This window comes from Rhineura floridana, chromosome 8 (assembly GCF_030035675.1).
Source record: "Rhineura floridana isolate rRhiFlo1 chromosome 8, rRhiFlo1.hap2, whole genome shotgun sequence".
Lineage (NCBI taxonomy): Eukaryota > Metazoa > Chordata > Lepidosauria > Squamata > Rhineuridae > Rhineura > Rhineura floridana.
In genome coordinates this window covers 38,534,372-38,554,260 of record NC_084487.1, presented here as the reverse complement: position 1 = coordinate 38,554,260, position 19,889 = coordinate 38,534,372, and the positions used below count along the sequence as shown (strand labels likewise).

The following is a 19,889-nucleotide window of genomic DNA, read 5'->3' as shown; positions in this document are numbered from 1 at the left end:
GAAACCTGCTGTTGAGGTCTGGCCATGCCTCTCTTTTGTTAGGAAAACTACACTTGATGGGGCAGTCTATGGGGACTGATATACCTCTGGCTTAAGTCTTCTGAATGGGGCAAAAGCAGACACACACCCTCCTCCCAATCCCCTCTTAAGAATGAAGTGCAAAGGAAATAATACCCGTTGAGTGAAATGAGCTTGGATTTTGTAAACTAACAACATTTGGAAGTGTTGGCTGCTTCTCTCTGAAAGTCTGATGTGGGGCATTGGAATTTGTCTTCTCTGTTTTTACAAAATGCCTCAAGGGTCCTCATGCCAAAGGAAAACAACCCTGCTGCACCCCTGGAACTGCTTGCCACTCATAAAAATGGGGTGAGCTTACAATACATACAGAACATGCTCTTGTGAACTGATTCAATAAAAGTGGCCACAACCCCATCATGATCCTTCAAGGTGGTGGAAAAGACAGGTGTCTGTCCCCCAGATCTCCCCAACTATAGCCACTTCAGCCCAATTTCATGATGATAATAGCATGTAGATTTCCTACTGTGACAGCATCCTATAGCAGGTATATGTTTCAGAGCCACCATTTCATGACATCTTCAAACAACTAGGCTTTCATATTTTAGAAAGTCACTTGAATAAAGTGCATCTCTGAATAGCTAAAATGCAGTTCAGTTGGGCTGATGGTGGGTGTAACAATGCTGCTGTCATCTTACTCTTCTGACGCTGGGAACTGCACTGTAGGCCCTGTATCTTATATATACCAGCCTTCCCCAACTTTGTGCCCTCCAGATGTTTCTGGACTATAATTCCCATCACCCATTAACCATGCTGGCTGGGGCTCATGGGAGTTCTAGTCCAACAACATCTGGACAGCACCAGGTTGGGAAGCAATGATATAAGCTATGTACCAATGTTAGCTGGTTATATGTTTAACATCAAGTCTTCCTCTGTGATATTCTAGGGGCTGAAATATGGTGAAGATACAGAGAATTATGTTTGAGATCAATGTTACAGCTCAAGGAATTCATTGAGAATATAACTAAAACCAATATATGGGTTAAGAACATAAGAACATAAGAAGAGCCTGCTGGATCAGGCCAGTGGCCCATCTAGTCCAGCATCCTGTTCTCACAGTGGCCAACCAGGTGCCTGGGGGAAGCCCGCAAGCAGGACCAGAGTGCAAGAACACTCTCCCCTCCTGAGGCTTCCGGCAACTGGTTTTCAGAAGCATGCTGCCTCTGACTAGGGTGGCACAGCACAGCCATCATGGCTAGTAGCCATTGATAGCCCTGTCCTCCATGAATTTGTCTAATCTTCTTTTAAAGCCATCCAAGCTGGTGGCCATTACTGCATCTTGTGGGAGCAAATTCCATAGTTTAACTATGCGCTGAGTAAAGAAGTACTTCCTTTTGTCTGTCCTGAATCTTCCAACATTCAGCTTCTTTGAATGTCCACGAGTTCTAGTATTATGAGAGAGGGAGAAGAACTTTTCTCTATCCACTTTCTCAATGCCATGCATAATTTTATACACTTCTATCATGTCTCCTCTGACCCGCCTTTTCTCTAAACTAAAAAGCCCCAAATGCTGCAACCTTTCCTCGTAAGGGAGTCGCTCCATCCCCTTGATCATTCTGGTTGCCCTCTTCTGAACCTTTTCCAACTCTAGAATATCCTTTTTGAGATGAGGCGACCAGAACTGTACACAGTATTCCAAATGCGGCCGCACCATAGATTTATACAACAGCATTATATCGGCTGTTTTATTTTCAATACCTTTCCTAATTATTGCTAGCATGGAATTTGCCTTTTTCACAGCTGCCGCACACTGGGTCGACATTTTCATCGTGCTGTCCACTACAACCCCGAGGTCTCTCTCCTGGTCGGTCACCGCCAGTTCAGACCCCATGAGCGTATATGTGAAATTCAGATTTTTTGCTCCAATATGCATAATTTTACACTTGTTTATATTGAATTGCATTTGCCATTTTTCCGCCCATTCACTCAGTTTGGAGAGGTCTTTTTGGAGCTCTTCGCAATCCCTTTTTGTTTTAACAACCCTGAACAATTTAGTGTCGTCAGCAAACTTGGCCACTTCACTGCTCACTCCCAATTCTAGGTCATTAATGAACAAGTTGAAAAGTACAGGTCCCAATACCGATCCTTGAGGGACTCCACTTTCTACAGCCCTCCATTGGGAGAACTGTCCGTTTATTCCTACTCTCTGCTTTCTGCTTCTTAACCAATTCCTTATCCACAAGAGGACCTCTCCTCTTATTCCATGACTGCTAAGCTTCCTCAGAAGCCTTTGGTGAGGTACCTTGTCAAACGCTTTTTGAAAGTCTAAGTACACTATGTCCACTGGATCACCTCTATCTATATGCTTGTTGACACTCTCAAAGAATTCTAATAGGTTACTGAGACAGGACTTTCCCTTGCAGAAGCCACGCTGGCTCTGCTTCAGCAAGGCTTGTTCTTCTATGTGCTTAGTTAATCTAGCTTTAATTATACTTTCTACCAGTTTTCCAGGGACAGAAGTTAAGCTAACTGGCCTGTAATTTCCGGGATCCCCTCTGGATCCCTTTTTGAAGATTGGCGTTACATTTGCCACTTTCCAGTCCTCAGGCACGGAGGAGGACCCAAGGGACAAGTTACATATTTTAGTTAGCAGATCAGCAATTTCACATTTGAGTTCTTTGAGAACTCTCGGGTGGATGCCATCCGGGCCCGGTGATTTGTCAGTTTTTATATTGTCCATTAAGCTTAGAACTTCCTCTCTCGTTACCACTATTTGTCTCAGTTCCTCAGAATCCCTTCCTGCAAATGTTAGTTCAGGTTCAGGGATCTGCCCTATATCTTCCACTGTGAAGACAGATGCAAAGAATTCATTTAGCTTCTCTGCAATCTCCTTATCGTTCTTTAGTACACCTTTGACTCCCTTATCATCCAAGGGTCCAATTGTCTCCCTAGATGGTCTCCTGCTTTGAATGTATTTATAGAATTTTTTGTTGTTGGTTTTTATGTTCTTAGCAATGTGCTCCTCAAATTCTTTTTTAGCATCCGTTATTGTCTTCTTGCATTTCTTTTGCCAGAGTTTGTGTTCTTTTTTATTTTCTTCATTTGGACAAGACTTCCATTTTCTGAAGGAAGACTTTTTGCCTCTAAGAGCTTCCTTGACTTTGCTCGTTAACCATGCTGGCATCTTCTTGGTCCTGGTGGTACCTTTTCTGATCTGCGGTATGCACTCCAGTTGAGCTTCTAATATAGTGTTTTTAAACAACTTCCAAGCATTTTCGAGTGATGTGACCCTCTGGACTTTGTTTTTCAGCTTTCTTTTTACCAATCCCCTCATTTTTGTGAAGTTTCCTCTTTTGAAGTCAAATGTGACCATGTTGGATTTTCTTGGCAATTGGCCAGTTACATGTATGTTTAATTTAATAGCACTGTGGTCACTGCTCCCAATCGGTTCAACAACACTTACATCTCGCACCAGGTCCCGGTCCCCACTGAGGATTAAGTCCAGGGTTGCCGTCCCTCTGGTCGGTTCCATTCTGGAACGGTTGTATTCTGGTCGGTTGTATTCAACTAAGTCCTACTCAGAGTAAACCCATTCAAATGAATAAACCTGAGTTAGTCATAGCCATAGGTCTACTCTGAGTAGAACTAGCACTGACTCCCACCCTAAGTGCGGATATGCTTACTGGATGCAAACTAATTCTGGATTTGTGATGGTAGAAAATAATTCCATTTCAAGTGCCTTTTTGTCTTTTTTTATGTAAGGAAAAAGTGCAGAAAAGCATTAATATTAAGATGTCTTTCCTCAATAAACAAATGTGCTAGTGGGAAAAATAGATGGCATGTTTTCTTGGCACTGTAAAACCATTATTTGATTTTGAGTTGTGTAATCATGCCCAAAATGTTCCACTCAAAGCCTCCCAGTCACTATGAATTTATAAAATTGACTGTTTAGAATTAAGTGTGGAAAAGCTCCATCATGCCTTTCCAGATGCTTCCAGCTGTTAATCTTGGTGTGTATTTTAGCAATTGCAACGTTCAGTGCAATTTATGGGGAAGTCTTGCTTGTACTCTTGCTTTGTACCCTTGAGGAGCAATATACCGAGGACAGATTCACAGCAAGGGAACCTGCCAGATGCAAGACATAACAAAGCAACCTTATTATCCTGAAAAGACATGGGTGGAGTGATTAATCACCTTAGACCATGATGTGTAACATCAAAGTCTGTCCTTGGGGTTTCGTAGATTTAGGCATTGTGCTGCTAAAACAGGGGACACCATTGGAGAAACTATTGTAGGCATCACGCACACATGGCATCCACGCATGCACTGCAACCGCAACTGAAACCTAATTGTGTTGTGGGGAAAAAAATTGCGGGGTGGTGGTGGTCATAGCTCCATGACTCTAATGCTACCCAAAATGCATCAATTAGGCTTTAAATTGAATGTTGTATTTCTGGAAACTTTTTATTCATTTATTTCTGGCATTTTGTCAGCTTTAATATTGTGGTAACCCATTCTTGGTCCTCATGGTGAAGGGCAGGTAGGCAATCTAATAAATAGATAAACAAATATTCTCTTAGCTATATTAGGAGACTCTTTCAAGCCTAATTTGAGCAAGGAGAGGGGTGGGAGATGAGGTGTGATAATGGCCTAAAACTAAAATGAAAATGAGGCCAGTCCTTTGAAACTGACATGATAAGGTGTGTGCCTCATATTGACATAAATTACCCTTAGCATCAGAAAACAACCAACAAATAGCTAAACTGCTTCAGATTACACTGATGATTCAGATTGATGAGTGTCCTGTAGCAGTTTTCTCCTTCCCACCTTTACTGCACCTAAGCATTACATTGACAGTGGCACCAATGTTAACTTTGGCTAAGGCTGATGCAGGCCTCGTTCACACTTTGATTAATCCTTTAATTTACATCATTTGATTAAACTACAGTCACTTGATGGTCAGCAACTGAACATATGAACTGATGAATTAATTCCACTGAAAAGCATTGTGTCTGAAGTGATATGAACATTCCATCTCCAGTTTATATTGTGATAGCACATATTACACTACATTCATCAAGTGTTGGGCATGCATATGTGAACCAACCCCAAGATTTGCTGTTATGAGAATGAATCAGGTTTAATATTGGTTTCTAATCCTGGCTAAACTGAGATGCCATGTTTAGCTATAACCATGGTTAATGCTGGTGCTGACATAATGCAGAACTGAGCTGAAGGCAAGAGAGGGAAAATTGGCCAGAAATGACAGGGTCTGCATTGAAAGAGCATGTAAATTCTGCATCCTGCCCCAATTCTTTAGCTATAGAAACAAAAACAAAAAAAAACCTAGTATTGTCTCTACACCAATTGTTTTGCAACATTGGCGGGATCAGTAGAAAAAAAGATCGTAATTCCCTCTCTGCCCAAGTTTTTTATAGGCTTTGAACCAATTGCTTAACCTCCAGATCAAGTTTTCCCTCTCTAAAATACTTTGGGAAGATGGCGAAGCTATGTAATTAGAGTGCACTATGTCACTTGAAATATGTTCTTGGTAAGAAAAATAAAATAGTGCTAATATCATCCATAACGAAGCCCAAGTTATCTTTGTACTTGCTCAGATGATGTTAAGATGTTACACCCCAGTATAATGTAACCATAGTGCACAATGACCTCTTATCTTGCATACTTAGAATGTCATCTGAATCAAGCCCTGTGTAATTAATTGAAAATCCTCCTCTGAAGTTGTTGGGGATATCTATGCTTTACCATGAAACTGTACAGAGGCTTTGAGACATCAGAATACAGGGTATTTTTCCAAGGGACCACACTTGGTCACTGTTTGTTCCATCTAGCTGCCTCCCCAAGCTCTTTAAAACCAACAAGTTTACAGAGCAATCATAAGCATATTTATTCAGTAGTAAGTTTCCTGACAAACGCAGTGAGGCTTACTCACATGTGTGTTTAAGACTGCTCCCTTATTAATACTAATCTAATTGTTAGAGCACTCAAAGTGCATCATATCCACTGCCTTAGTAATCCTCGGGACAATCACGCTATAATGTGATTATTCAATTATTATTCTCATATTGCAGGTAGGGGACTGAGGCTGAAAGATACTTGCTTGCCTATGGCCATCTAGTGAGTTCACTGCCATTTTTGAATTGTGGATTTTTCCATGCAAAGCTCAGTCTCAGGCACTGTCCTGTACTAGTCTGAAGATTCAAGGTTGCTTGTTTCAAAATATGTTATACTTAATACATAAATATTCCTGAGTCCAAAACACATGCGGTCCCAAAGGGTGCACCTAGCAACTCTCAAGAAGTGATAAGTTATTTCTGAAGTAGAATACCAGCACTTCCAGAACATAAGTTTCCTTTCGAAAAGATTTCACCTCCTAAGTCAGTTTGGAATGTGTCTGAGTATTATGCTAGAGGGCACTGTGTTGCAAGAGACTGGGGATTTGGGGTTTTATTGGAGAGAAGAAAAAATATGTTGCTCACCATTTGAGATACTGTAATTAAAGTTTCAATTGATCGTATATTTGCATGAGTCAGATTCTCAGTTCTTCATGATGTGTGCCTTTGCTAAACTGCAATAAAGTTCTCTATGTTCTCCAACTGTCAAATCCCCAAGTCCATTTTGATTGCTCACTTCTGACTTCTGTTCCCAGCAAGGAATATCTGAGATGCTGTTCCCAAAAGATGCCTGAAGAGGGTGAACAGGAGCTAAAGGGCTCTGCTACCTTGCAGGATACTGTTGTGGAACTGAAAAATGAAATTATCATTGGGCCCCTCCAGACTGGTATTTTATTGTGGGTATGTTCTGCCACATGTTCTTGACACAATAATTCTGCATTAGTGGTGAATTCTTCTTTGTTCGTTGTTCCGTGATGGTTCCCCAATGCTACCACATTATTGCTGTATGGGGCTATAGCGCAACAAAAATAAACCAAACTTCTCTCTTTTTTGGAAAAAAAATTGTAAATTTTCACAGTACATAAGTAATGAAAGAGAACAAAAGATATTCAAAAGTCATGAATATAAATACAAAACAATTCAAGTATATTCAAACATATAAGAGACTAAAAAAAATAAAGAAAAAGGAAGCTGGAAACATGAATTATTTAAAAGATATACATGGAAATGTAGGTACGTTGATCAACATCCATTTACATCACACTATCATTCAGAGTCCTCCTTTAGGATGCACACCTTCACATGGTGAGGGGGTTTGAGAGTGTTGAAGAAGCTGACAGCAATGACCAAGAGGCTAGACTCTTAGCAGGGTCACCCAAGGCGGAATGGTCAAAGCTGAGACACCAGACTAAGATGCATCCAAACTCAGAGGAAGGGTTGATGCAAACAGATGCGAAAGGAGAGTCCGGAGTTGTACAACGCACACAATAGGAACATGGAATGTGAGAAGCATGAACCAGAGAAAGTTAGAAATTGTCAAGCAAGAAATGGAATGTATCAACATTACAATACTTGGAATGAGTGAATTAAAATGGACGGGAATGGGACATTTTCAATCAGGCTACTACAAAATATTTTATGCAGGAAATGAGAAATCAAGAAGAAACGGGGTTGCTTTAATAGTGAGAAGTGATGTAGCAGAAGCAGTTAGGAGCTACAACGCGAGGTCTGAGTGATATCAATGAGATTAAATGGGAAACCTATTAACATAACCATCATCCAAGTCTACGCTCCAATGGCAAACTTGGAAGAAGAATTGGAGAGATTTTATGCAGAAGTACAGGAGGAAATTGATCACACACCAAAACAAGATGTGGTGATATAATCATGGGGGACTGGAATGGAAAAGTAGGGAACAGAGACAAGTTAGGAATTGTGGGAACATGGGGCTTAGGAGACAGAAATGAAGCAGGAGAGAGACTTATTGAATTCTGTGAAGCCAATAATTTGTTTCTTGCAAACACATTTTTTGAGCAACCGAAAAGATGAGTGTACACGTGGACATCACCAGATGGTCAGTATAGGAATCAAATTGATTATATAATTGGTAACAGAAGATGGAGAAGTTCCATACTTTCTGCAAAAACAAGACCAGGAGCAGACTGCGGTACAGATCATGAACTGGTCGTATCGAAAATCAGAGTAAAGCTAAAGAAGAAGAACAAAGCAATCATAATGCCAAAATACAATTTAAATAACATCCCAGAAGAATATCAAATAAGGAACAGATTTGAGGCTTTAAACTTAGTTGACGGAGAGCCAGAAGAACTATGGAATGAAGTCAGAGACATTATCAGGGAAGAAGGCAAAAAAAGCAATACCTCTAAGTTAAAAAGAGAGAAAGACCTTAATGGACGACTGAAGAAACTCTTAAAATGTTTAAAGAGAGTAGGAAAGCAAATGCAAAAGGAGAGAGAAACACGGTCAGAACCCTCAAGGCAACAATACAGCGACTAGTACAAAGAGAACTATTACAATAGTTATTGTATAGAAATAGAAGAGGACAACAAAAAGGGAAGAACAAGAGCCCTATTCCAAAAGATTAGAGAAATGAAAGAGAAATTTAAACCACGAGTAGGGATATTGAATAGTCAACAGGGGAACACACTGACTGACCGAGATGAAATAAAAGGAAGATGGAAGCAATATACTGAAGAAGTCTATAAAAACGATGCAAGGATGACAGATTCATTCACAGAGGAACCATATGATGAAGAACCAGAAATTTTAGAATGTGAGGTAAAAGCTGCTCTTAAAATATTTGGAAGAAACAAATCACCAGGAATAGATGGCATACCAATAGTTGCTACATGCTACTGAGACTGAATCAGTCCAAATTTTGACAAAAAAATTGTCAACAAATATGGAAAACTAAACAATGGCCCACAGACTGGAAGCGTTCAATATATATCCCAATTCCAAAGAAAGGGGATCCCAGAGAATGCAGTAATTATCAAACTATTGCCTTAATATCCCATGCAAGTAAAGTAATGCTCAAGATTCTACAACAAAGTCTCTTACCATATATGGAGCGAGAAATGCCAGACGCCCAAGCTGGATTTAGAAAGGGAAGAGGCACCAGAGATCTTATTGCAAACATACATTGGATAAGGGAACAGAGCAAGGAATTTCAGAAGAAAATCACCCTGTGCTTTATAGATTACAGCAAAGCCTTTGACTGCGTAGATCATGAAAAACTATGGAATGCTTTAAAAGAAATGGGGGTGCCACAGCATCTGATTGCCCTGATGCACAACCTATACTCTGGACAAGAGGCTACTGTAAGGACAGAATATGGAGAAACCGATTGGTTCCCCATCGGGAAGGGTGTGAGACAGGGGTGTATCTTATCACCCTAGTTGTTTAATCTGTACACAGAACATATACAGAAAGCAGGATTGGGCCAAGATGAAGGAGGTGTGAGAATTGGAGGGAGAAATATCAATAATTTAAGATGTGCAGACGATACCATACTGCTAGCAGAAACCAGTAATGATTTGAAACGAATGCTGATGAAAGTTAAAGAGGAAAGCACAAAAGCAGGACTACAGCTGAATATCAAAAAGACTAAAGTAATGACAACAGAAGATTTATGTAACTTTCAAGTTGACAATGAGGACATTGAACTTGTCAAGGATTATCAATACCTCGGCACAGTCATTGACCAAAATGGAGAAAATAGTCAAGAAATCAGAAGGTGGCTAGGACTGGGTAGGGCAGCTATGAGAGAACTAGAAAAGGTCCTCAAATGCAAAGATGTATCACTGAACACTAAAGTCAGGATCATTCAGATCATGGTATTCCCGGTCTGTATATATGGATGCGAAAGTTGGACAATGAAAAAAGCAGGTAAGAGAAAAATCAACTCATTTGAAATGTGGTGTTGGAGGAGAGTTTTGCGCATACCATGGACTGCAAAAAAGACAAATAATTGGGTGTTAGATCAAATTAAACCAGAACTGTCACTAGAAGTTAAAATGATGAAACTGAGGTTATCATACTTTGGACACATCATGAGAAGACATGATGCATTAGAAAAGACAATAATGCTGGGAAAAACAGAAGGGAGTAAGAGAAAGGCCAAACAAGAGATGGATTGATTCCATAAAGGAAGCCACAGACCTGAACTTACAAGATCTGAACAGGGTGGTTCATGACAGATGCTCTTGCAGGTCACTGATTCATAGGGTCGCCATAAGTCATAATCGACCTGAAGGCACATGACAACAACAACATCATTCAGAGTATGGGTAGAAACACTCACTGTTCTGCAGCTCCAGTGCATCTCCACCTCTCTCTTCTGAAAACAGGCACACGACTCTCATCAAACTCTGCCCCATTTTACTGTAAAAAGTGGTGGGAGCAGCTTGAGCACATTTTTTTTCATGAGGCTTCACAGAGAGTTTGCAACTGATCAGCAGATGAACCCGTTCCCTGTCCAGATGTGGCTAATGGAAACGCTTTGCTGTATCATAAAATCATAAAACAGTAGAGTTGGAAGGGGCCTATAAGGGTTACAAGTCCAACCTCCTGCTCAATGCAGGAATCCAAATCAAAGCATTCCCGACAGATGGCTGTCCAGCTGCCTCTTGAATGCCTCCAGTGTTGGAGAGCCCACTACCTCTCTAGGTAATTGGTTCCAATTCTGTAGACAACTAATGTATTCACAGCCTATGTTTGTACAATACATACCAGAATATTTGTTGTATAAAAAGTTATGGGATTTCAGCAGGATGTGCACTGATTGGAAACAAAGCAGCAAGAACATCCCAAAACTTTTGCAGGCACAAAGAGTACTGAAAGTGGGATTGTGTATAACTGCCCCGATAGCATAATGAGCACAAATTATCACAAAATGTGCACAATAAAACGAATGTTTGGCAACCCAGTCAAAAACAAGAGAATTCTAGCATCCTGAAGATATCTGCTTCTGAAATAGAATCCTGTGAATGTAATTTTTGTGATCACCTTGCCACATATCCCCACTACTTAATTCACCTTCTTCCTAACTTTGCTGTTCACCTCTTACTCTGACAGACATCAGAGAGAGAGAGAGAGAATTTTTCTTAAATTGCTTTTGTGCCTGAGAAAGAAGAGGAGGCCACTGCAGACTTCTCAGATCTCATCTCAGCAGTAGCCCTCACCTTCTGTTTCACAGCTTCAGTGTGTCCCCACTGCAGGCCTTTGCTTTTTCCCACAGGACAGGAGCAAATAGCAATCATTTGCTTACTCAGGGAAAAGTAAAGAGGAAGGGTAAATCTGTTTCTTGCCATGGTGACTCTTGCCATTGAGAAACAAGCTTGCTGTTACCTTCATCGTTCCACTTTCTTCATCTGCATGGATTCTGTTTCTTGATAATATTGGAGTGCGGCAGAATGCTGGGAACTCACTTTCATTATACAGCCACGAGAGTGGCTGTATACTATAGCCAGCGTGGATTTTTCACATTCCGCAATGTTAAATGGAAAATACCCCTGCATGCCATTCTGATGCTTCCCATAAGCTCATTTCAAAACAAAACCTTACAAAACTTATAGTTCTGAACTCAGAAACACTTGCTTAACAACCCTGTCAATTTTCATGGCGATACACAAAACAGTCAGAGAGAATCGAAAGTTCAAAGTTAAAAAGAGAGAGAGAAACCTCAGAGCCCTTTTGGACTTTTTTCTGCCAGAGTTCTCATAATCTGTTGAAATTCATTAAAAATCAGCCATGTTCACAGAGTACCTGTAATCCTAATACTGACCTTGCCCCATACTCTGACCTTCATCTACTGCAGTTTAAAAGTTTAAAAAATGCCTGGTTGATTTTTAATTAATTTAAGAAATTTTGGCGGGAAGCCTATTATAACGTGGGGCATGCTCAGTAAGGACCAACTGTCAGTGTTCTAAAAGCCTCACAGCTGCTGGGCTTGGCTAATCAGAGGGCCACACCCACACCAGACTTGATTTCACTTGAGACAGTCATGGCTTCCCTCAAAGAATCCTGGGAAGTGTAGTTTGTGAAGGGTGCTGAGAGGAGACTCCTATTCTCCTGAGAGAATGGTTAACAGTCAGCCACTCTGAAGGTCTGTGAGAGGAACACGGTGTCTCCTAGCAACTCTCAGCACCCTTCACTAACTACACTTCCCAGGATTCTTTGAGAGAAGCCATGATTGGCTTTGAGCCATGGCTTTGAGCGAAGCCATGATAAATTGTTTTTAAAAGATGTGTTTTTAAATTTGTATATTTGTTTTTAATGTTTTTAGTTATTGTAAACCGCCCAGAGAGCTTCGGCTATGGGGCGGTATATAACTACACTAAATAAATAGATAAATAAATAATGATTGTCCAAAGTATAATAGAGGCCTGGTGTGGATGTGCCCAGAGACAGCTTTGTTTTAAATTTGGGTGGGAGGTAGGGTTGCCAGGTTCAGGGCCTGAGACTGATCCTGTATCTTTAGAAGAGAAAGTCAGCCAAGTGCAGGTGTTCTTGCAACATTGTAATGGGAAAAACCACAAGGTGGAATTCTCCCTTCCTCCTGCCCAACTTTGAAAGATACAGAAGATGTCTTGGTTGCCAGGCCCAGCCTGGTCAGTTTTACCTATCCTAATCATGATTGCATAGGAATAAATCCAATTCTACTCAATAATCATACAAATGATCAGACCTGCCTTTTCCCTCCTTCCCCTCTCCTCTCCCTGCCTCCTCCCCTCCCCTCTTCCTTCTTCCGCCTCCCCTGCCCACTCCAGCCCTCCGTCCCTCCCTCCCCGGTCAGTTTTACCTATCCTAAGCATGACTGCACGAGAGTAAATCCCACTGAACTCAATAAACATGCAAATGACCGCATCTGTCCTTCTTCTCCCCTCCCCCTCCTGCCTGCTCCCATCCCAGTCCTCCCCTCTGCCTTTCCACCCCTCCCTCCCCATCCCCTGTGGTCAGTTTCACCTATCCTAAGCATGATTGCCGTGTGTGTGTGTGTGTGTGTGTGTGTAAATCCCACTGAACTCAATAAGCATGCAAATGATCAATCCATTCTCAGCAAACTTGCGCAGGATCCCATTTCTTACCTCCCGGATTGAAAAGCAAGGAAATTCACTAATAGGCAAAAAACCTTGTGGTTTAAGAATGTACCTATAGCCCACAGCTATTCTATCAAACTTTAAAAAGCAGGGAAATTGGGCAGCTATAGTGAATGCACCAGGGGAGCAGGAGACCTGAACTCCTCTCTGAGATATTGTACTGCCTACAAAGTTGTCAAGATGCAAACACAATTTGGGTTGGTCTTTCACAGTCCAATCCACTTGCTGTGTAGCTTGGAAGAATTTGGTAACATGTGCCTCAGCATATGGTGAGTGGTGGCAACACCTGTAATCAGCCCAAATAATAGAAAGAAGATATGTCCTGTGCTGATCTTGTTTTAGCCAGGAGGAAGCAACATTATTAAGACAGTTTAGATAGTTGAGATGGTCACTTTAAATATGTCTGATTTACTTTGCAATTTTAGTGAAGTTTCCTATAGGAAATCATTTTCTTTTGCTTTTGTTTCTCTGAATATGTGAAGTACAGCAACACTTTGCAAAAGTTATACTAAAAAAACTCCAAACATGTTACCAAATTCTTCCAAGCTACACAACAAGTGGATTGGACTATGAAAGACCAACCCAAATTGTGTTTGCATTTTGACAACTTTGTAGGGCAGTAAAATATCTCAGAGAGTTCAGGTCTCCTGCTCCCCTGGTGCATTCACTATAGCTGCCCAATTTCCCTGCTTTTTAACGTTTGGTAGAAATATCTGTGGGCTATAGCTACATTCTTAAACTGCAAGGTTTTTTGCGTATTAGTGAATATAGCTAGGTAGTGAAGAATGAGCTGTCACCATTTTCTGCTTAGAACACACACACATGCTTTCCTCTCAGCGATGGAACTTCTGTGATGTCAGAAAATGTTCATGAATGTTCTAACAGCTGAGGGGAAGGGCCAGTCATACAACGTTCACAAACAGTAGAGGTACAAAAAAACCCCTGTTGTTTAGAAGCAGGAAATGCTGTTTGTGCCATTGACAGCTGCATTGATGCATGAAGCTCAGGGCTGGGCAGTCAAATAAGGTTGGGGACTAAGGACGCTGAGTGGCTGAAGAAATAGGGGGAAAGAAGCAAGGAACATGAGAGATAGATGTGTCAGGCAGAGAGGTTTGGCTTTTGAAGAAATACCCTTCATCAGTGGCCAGGTGCAAGAGAGCCAGAGCTTGGAAAAGTTACTTTTTTGAACTACAGCTCCCATCAGCCTAATCCAGTGGCCATGTTGCCTAGGGCTGATGGGAGTTGTAGTTCAAAAAAGTAACTTTTCCAAGCTCTGAAGAGAGCTATTGGTGGGAATGGGCTTGAGATGCAACAGACCTTGGCCCCAAAGAACACAGCTTTCAAACAGGAAGGGTGCACTAAGTTTTATATCTTGATAAAATAACCAACCAAATCCTTGGCTGCAGGTCTCTAGTTGTCATCAGTCTCTTGTCCTTTCTTCGGTTTACTGGGGGAAGTGGCTCGCCCAGGACTGTGTGCTGTAACAATGGGCGACTATTCCTGGGGAAGCAAGGAGGGAGAACTCTGATAGACTGCCCCATCACTGGGGAGCAGCTGCAAATGGAGGCTGCGCACACACCAGATCTTTAAAGCACATTCAAAGTACATCTCCCCCACCGCCATGCACACAAGAATCCTGGGAACTGCAGTTTCTTAAGGGTGCTGGGAATTTTAGGTCTGTGAGAGGTAAACTACAGATCCCAGAATGCTTGTAGAGGATGTGCTTTGAAATGTGCTTTAAAGGTCTGTTGTGAAAGCTCTTTCAATCTACTCACATTTAAACATCATTCTGTCAATCTATAAACATCATGGTCTTACTGGCTTTATCAATTATCAACATGGTTCTGTTAAAATTAGTAGATATCAGTTAAAAGTTCAAATTCTCTCTCTCTCTCTCTCTCTCTCTCTGTGTAAAACAATAGTATCCCTATTATATAAGCCTTTGCTATGCAAAGTTTCTACTTATCTCAATTCACTGTGCGTCCACAATGAAGCCTTACGTCAATGTAGCAATCTATAAATAGTGTTCTCATTTGTCTGAACTTTTCATTATCCAACTGTTTTAAATGTCCTTGTGGAACATTTTTAAAGCATTCAGCAAAAACCTGGCACAACTCATAAACATGGGATCCAGCTAAGGCCCTAGCCTAGCAAAAGGATTAGTTCTTCCTTTCCTGAATTACTGGACTTGGCTACTGCAATGTTCTAAACATGGGACTGCCTTTATACGGACATAAATGTAGGGCTTCCTTTAAAAACAATTCAGAAACTACAAATGAATTTGCAAAATGAGGCCACCAGAATGCTGGAGTATACCATGCTGATCTTATACCAACTGTCTATTCATTTCTGGTCTTTATTTAAAGTGTCTGTAGTAACCCTTAGAGCCTTGAATGATCTAAATCAAGGTTATATTTCCAGAGCTTGGAAAAGTTACTTTTTTGAACTACAACTCCCATCAGCCCAATCCAGTGGCCATGCTGGCTGGGGCTGATGGGAGTTGTAGTTTAAAAAAGTAACCTTTCCAAGCTCTGTATTTACCTTTATGAGCCTGTTTGAGCCCAAGGATTGGTTTCAAAGGCTCTGCTTCCTCACCATCTCCACTGGGTATTGATTGGCAGGTATCAGGGGCAGGATCCTCTCAGTAGTGGCCCTCACAGTTACAGCACTCCCTTCCCAGTGAGATCCAGCAAGCTCCCTCCCATAAACAAAGGTTGTGTACACTTTACCAGCTTAAAATTCAGCAAGGTCATTTTTTCTCACATTTCAAGTCGAACTTGCCTGTCGCGGTACACATCAGCAAGTCATCCACTATATGTCCACACCAGCGGGCAGAGGCTGGGTAGTGATGTCTTTGCCTGATGGAATTGCCTAGTTAGTTTTCTCACCATGTCTCCTCCACCCCCAGAAATCTAGAAGGAAAGGAAGGCTTCTCAAATGTACACACCTGGGATTCAATGCAGCTTGAATAAAGATACAGTGCTCAAGACAGATTGAAGCTGACTTGGGGAAAGCTGTATCAAAACACAATATTTCACCAGAAACTACAGGCTAGCTTTGGGTCCTAGATAACATTGTGAGTACATGGATTCAAAAATGACTGGTGGAAGCACACTGGAGCCACAGCCAAACTTTGAAGAACGTTATTTTGGCTGTATGTTTGTTTGTTTGTTTGTTTATTACATTTATTACATTTAAATCTGCTTGATTTCTGATGTTTTAAGGGAGGAAAATTATGCTGGATTTATTTATTTAATTATATACTGCTCTTTGGAATGGCTTGCAAGGTAGTTTACAAAAAAAGGTAAAATACAAATAAAATATAAGTGGCATCATCATTAATATATTTAAATGCATTTTAAAACTTGGAAAAGTAAAAAAGTCTTTGCCTGTGGTTGAGAAGGTAATACTGTTAGCACAAGGTGGACCCAGTAGTGGCTGGTGCTCATTGGAACGGGTAGGGTGAAAGGCAGGGAGGCCAAGAGTAGGTGGAGCCACAGACAGTGACAGGCAGAGCCACCTCCTGATTGGAAGAAAGTAAGAAGACAGGCAGTTGGCAGTTGGTTGATAGCAGGCTGAGGTTGGTGGGGCAGTGCCCCATTTGCCCTAATGGACCAGCCTCCACTGGGTACGAAGAGCTTTTGGGGGAGGTCCAGGTGAAGACCTGACTTTTTGAAAAGGCCTTTGACTGAATGATCTTTTACTGGCTTGAGTTTAGTGTTTTGATGCTACTCTGTAATTCTGAATTTTGTTAAATGTATTTCAGCTTTTCATGTTTCTCTTTTGATTTTCTAATTGAGTTTCATTTGCAAGTGGCTATTTGTTTTTATACTGTGTTAGTATTGTCTGATTTGTTAGCTGTCTTGGGTTCTTTCAGGGAATTAGGCAGGCTAGATTTTTTTTTAAAAAAATGAATAGATATGAAGTGCCACCACTAAGAAGGCTCTTTTTCTGGTCACAACCCACCTTACTTCAGACGACTGCGGACCTGGAGGACAGCCTCTCAATACATGGGCTGCTTGGTATAGCAGCCGTTCTTCCTTCAACTATCTGGGTCCAAGTTGTGTAGTGCTTTAAAGATCAACACCAGCACTTGAATTGTACTTAGAAATGGGCCAGAAGCCAGTGAACCTTTCTCAATACCAGTGAGATGTGCTCCCACTGACCAGTCCCAGTCACCAGTGTGGCAACAGTTGTATTTTGAACTAATCAACATTTCTGAACAGTCTTTAAAGATGTTGCTGTGTGCTTTCCTCCTGGCAGATATTTGTAGGCTACTTTGATTATTTGAAATAAATTGCTAGATGACTAGTGTGGTGTCAACTTTGCATCCAGCAAAAACTTGCTTTTAACCCACCAAAAGCTTGAGGCTATCCTCATATACAGTATGTGCCAGCTGGTAACTAAGTTCCATGTTTTCAGTGGCAGGAAGAAAACACCTTCTTGCCCAGCTGAAGCCATTTCTTCCCCAGTTAAACTACAGAATTCCTCTCGCCTCATACTGTGTCCTGGCGTCAGAAATCCCACTGTAACAGTTTCAGGCTACATTAAAAACAGGAGCCATACCATTTGTTGATTCTCTAACACAAGGATCTAATTCTCTGTAGTCTTATAAGATACCTTTTCTGAGACTAAAAAGTCATTTGTGTACGTGAGCTACAATTTATTTGCGCTTAGAAAGGCTGAGAATAAAGCCTCTATAAATTATTTCCTTGTGTCGGCGTTCTTCATACTGTTATGCATAGGGAGAAAATTGCTTCCTTGTGGTTTCTTTGAAAGCTGCACCTATGGCTCTTTCTCACTCCTCTACATGCCTATAACATTTCAACAACTTCTCAACTTCTTCTCGGAGGTTAGAAAGGAGTCAAGCCACCTTCTTGTTTGCCTGTCAGAGGCAAGTGGAACTGCATCATTTTTCTTATGCTTCACATTACAGATAAAATTATGTTGATGGAATCTTTATTCCCAATATTTCTAGAATTACTTTTATCCTGGAAGGATTCTACAGCACAAATTATGGATTACATGAGCACTCAGCCCAAGACTGGAATGCTGTTAATGACACGTCAGCACAACCACAGTTCATCTGCAGTCAGTTCAAGGCCACGCTTACGGCTTAACCCATTTCCGTTGCCTATCATAGCAATTCCCTCTAATAGCAAGCTCAGGTGGTTGAGTGCCTGTCATTTTGGGAGTGAAATGGGGACACCCAAAAATAAGGTAGCATTTTTTTATAAACTCGGGGAGCTCCCTGGGACCTAGGAAATCCCCTGAGTCAGTAGAAAGGCCTGACTTATTTTTCAGTCTCCCCATTTTGCTTCCAAATTGACACTAAGATACTATTTGGAGCTTATCTGGCTGTGCTATGGAACGCACACACTCTGAAAGGCAGCCTAGCTGCTGGGATGAATGATGCTCTGCCTATAACAGAGCTGGCATGGTTTCAGAAACCCCTTGCACAGAGGAAATCAGATGGAGAAGACCAACAGACCTGAGTTAGACTAGAATCCACAAAGGAGGAGAATTATTTGGGAAATTCCCTGGTTGGTATGGAAAAGAGGCAGTGTTGATGGCCTTGATGAGTGGTATAAGAGTTTTTTTCCAAGGCAGTATTTAACCACACCATCACTGGGAATTTTATATATATATATATATATATATATATATATATATATATATATATATATATATATAGGCTTGTTGCAGATTCATCTTGAGAAATCTCATCCAGGACACCATGTTGCTGCCTCACCCAGGTCATCATGTTGGCTGGAGCCCAATCTAAGAGTACTCCATGGGGGTGGTGGAAATACACTGCAACATTTTGTTGCAGGTTCGCTTTTGTTTTCTTTAAGAGCAGTGTTAGTGGCCCCATGCCAACCATTAAGGCAGTGAAACAAGACCAGCCATAGACAAGGTAGGGATTTTTGTATGCTTTGGGGGGCTCCACAGGTCTGTAGAAAAATATTGTTTTTGTAAGACAGGAGAGGGAGGAGAGAAAACACCCTGAAGAGAGACGTGCATATGCTCATAGGTACAAAATGTTGCAATTAATTAAAACCCTTGACAATGGAAGCAAGGCATGCACACACACATTCACATTCAGCAAAGACAAAAGCTGCCATTACTGAGACCATCAGAAGGCAGGAAGGCAGCACCAAGCTCCCATTCAGCATGCCTGGATCCACCTTCAGATGATAGGAAAGGCTGTAGCTTAATGGTAGAGCATCTGCTTTGCATGCAGAAGGTACCCGGCTCAGTCCCCGGCATCTCCATGGAGGGCTCGGAATGTACCAGCCTAAAATACTGGAGAGCCTTTGCCAGTCAGTGTACACAACACTGAGCTACATGGACCAATAGTCTGACTCGCTATAAGGCAGCTTCCTACATTTCTATGAACTTTCCTGCTGCAGCTACCAACTTCCACGACTGAAGTTATCAGAGGAGGGGAGGCAGCAGGCAATACCCTGCCCATCCTGCCTGGAAGACCCTGCTGAGGACACCCACAGCAAGAGCATTCTGTATTGTGTTTTAATTGCTGTGAAACACTTTACGTGCCAATTTTTTAAAATTAAATGTAGAGTGGAAATATAATAAAAGAACTTGCAAAGAAAGGGGGAAATGTAGAGATGGGGGAGAAATTTGATTCAGTTCTCATTTAAAGATGAATTATCAAATTCGCACTTTCCAAAACAATATGAGAATTGAAACACAGCCAGCCTTCGAAACTCGCACTTATCCAGATTTTGTGATGCAGTTCCCCAACCAACCAACCAACCAACCAACCAACCAACCAATGTTTAGAAAAATGCATATATTAGAAGAAAGTGTGCATAAA

The 19,889-nt window shown here is 41.3% G+C and overlaps 1 protein-coding gene across 2 annotated transcripts in view; it reads left to right on the top strand.

Moving 5' to 3' along the window:
* SYN3 (synapsin III) overlaps positions 1-19,889 on the top strand; it is a 272,542-nt gene that overhangs the window by 109,492 nt on the left and 143,161 nt on the right. The gene's annotated exons all lie outside the window — the stretch shown is intronic.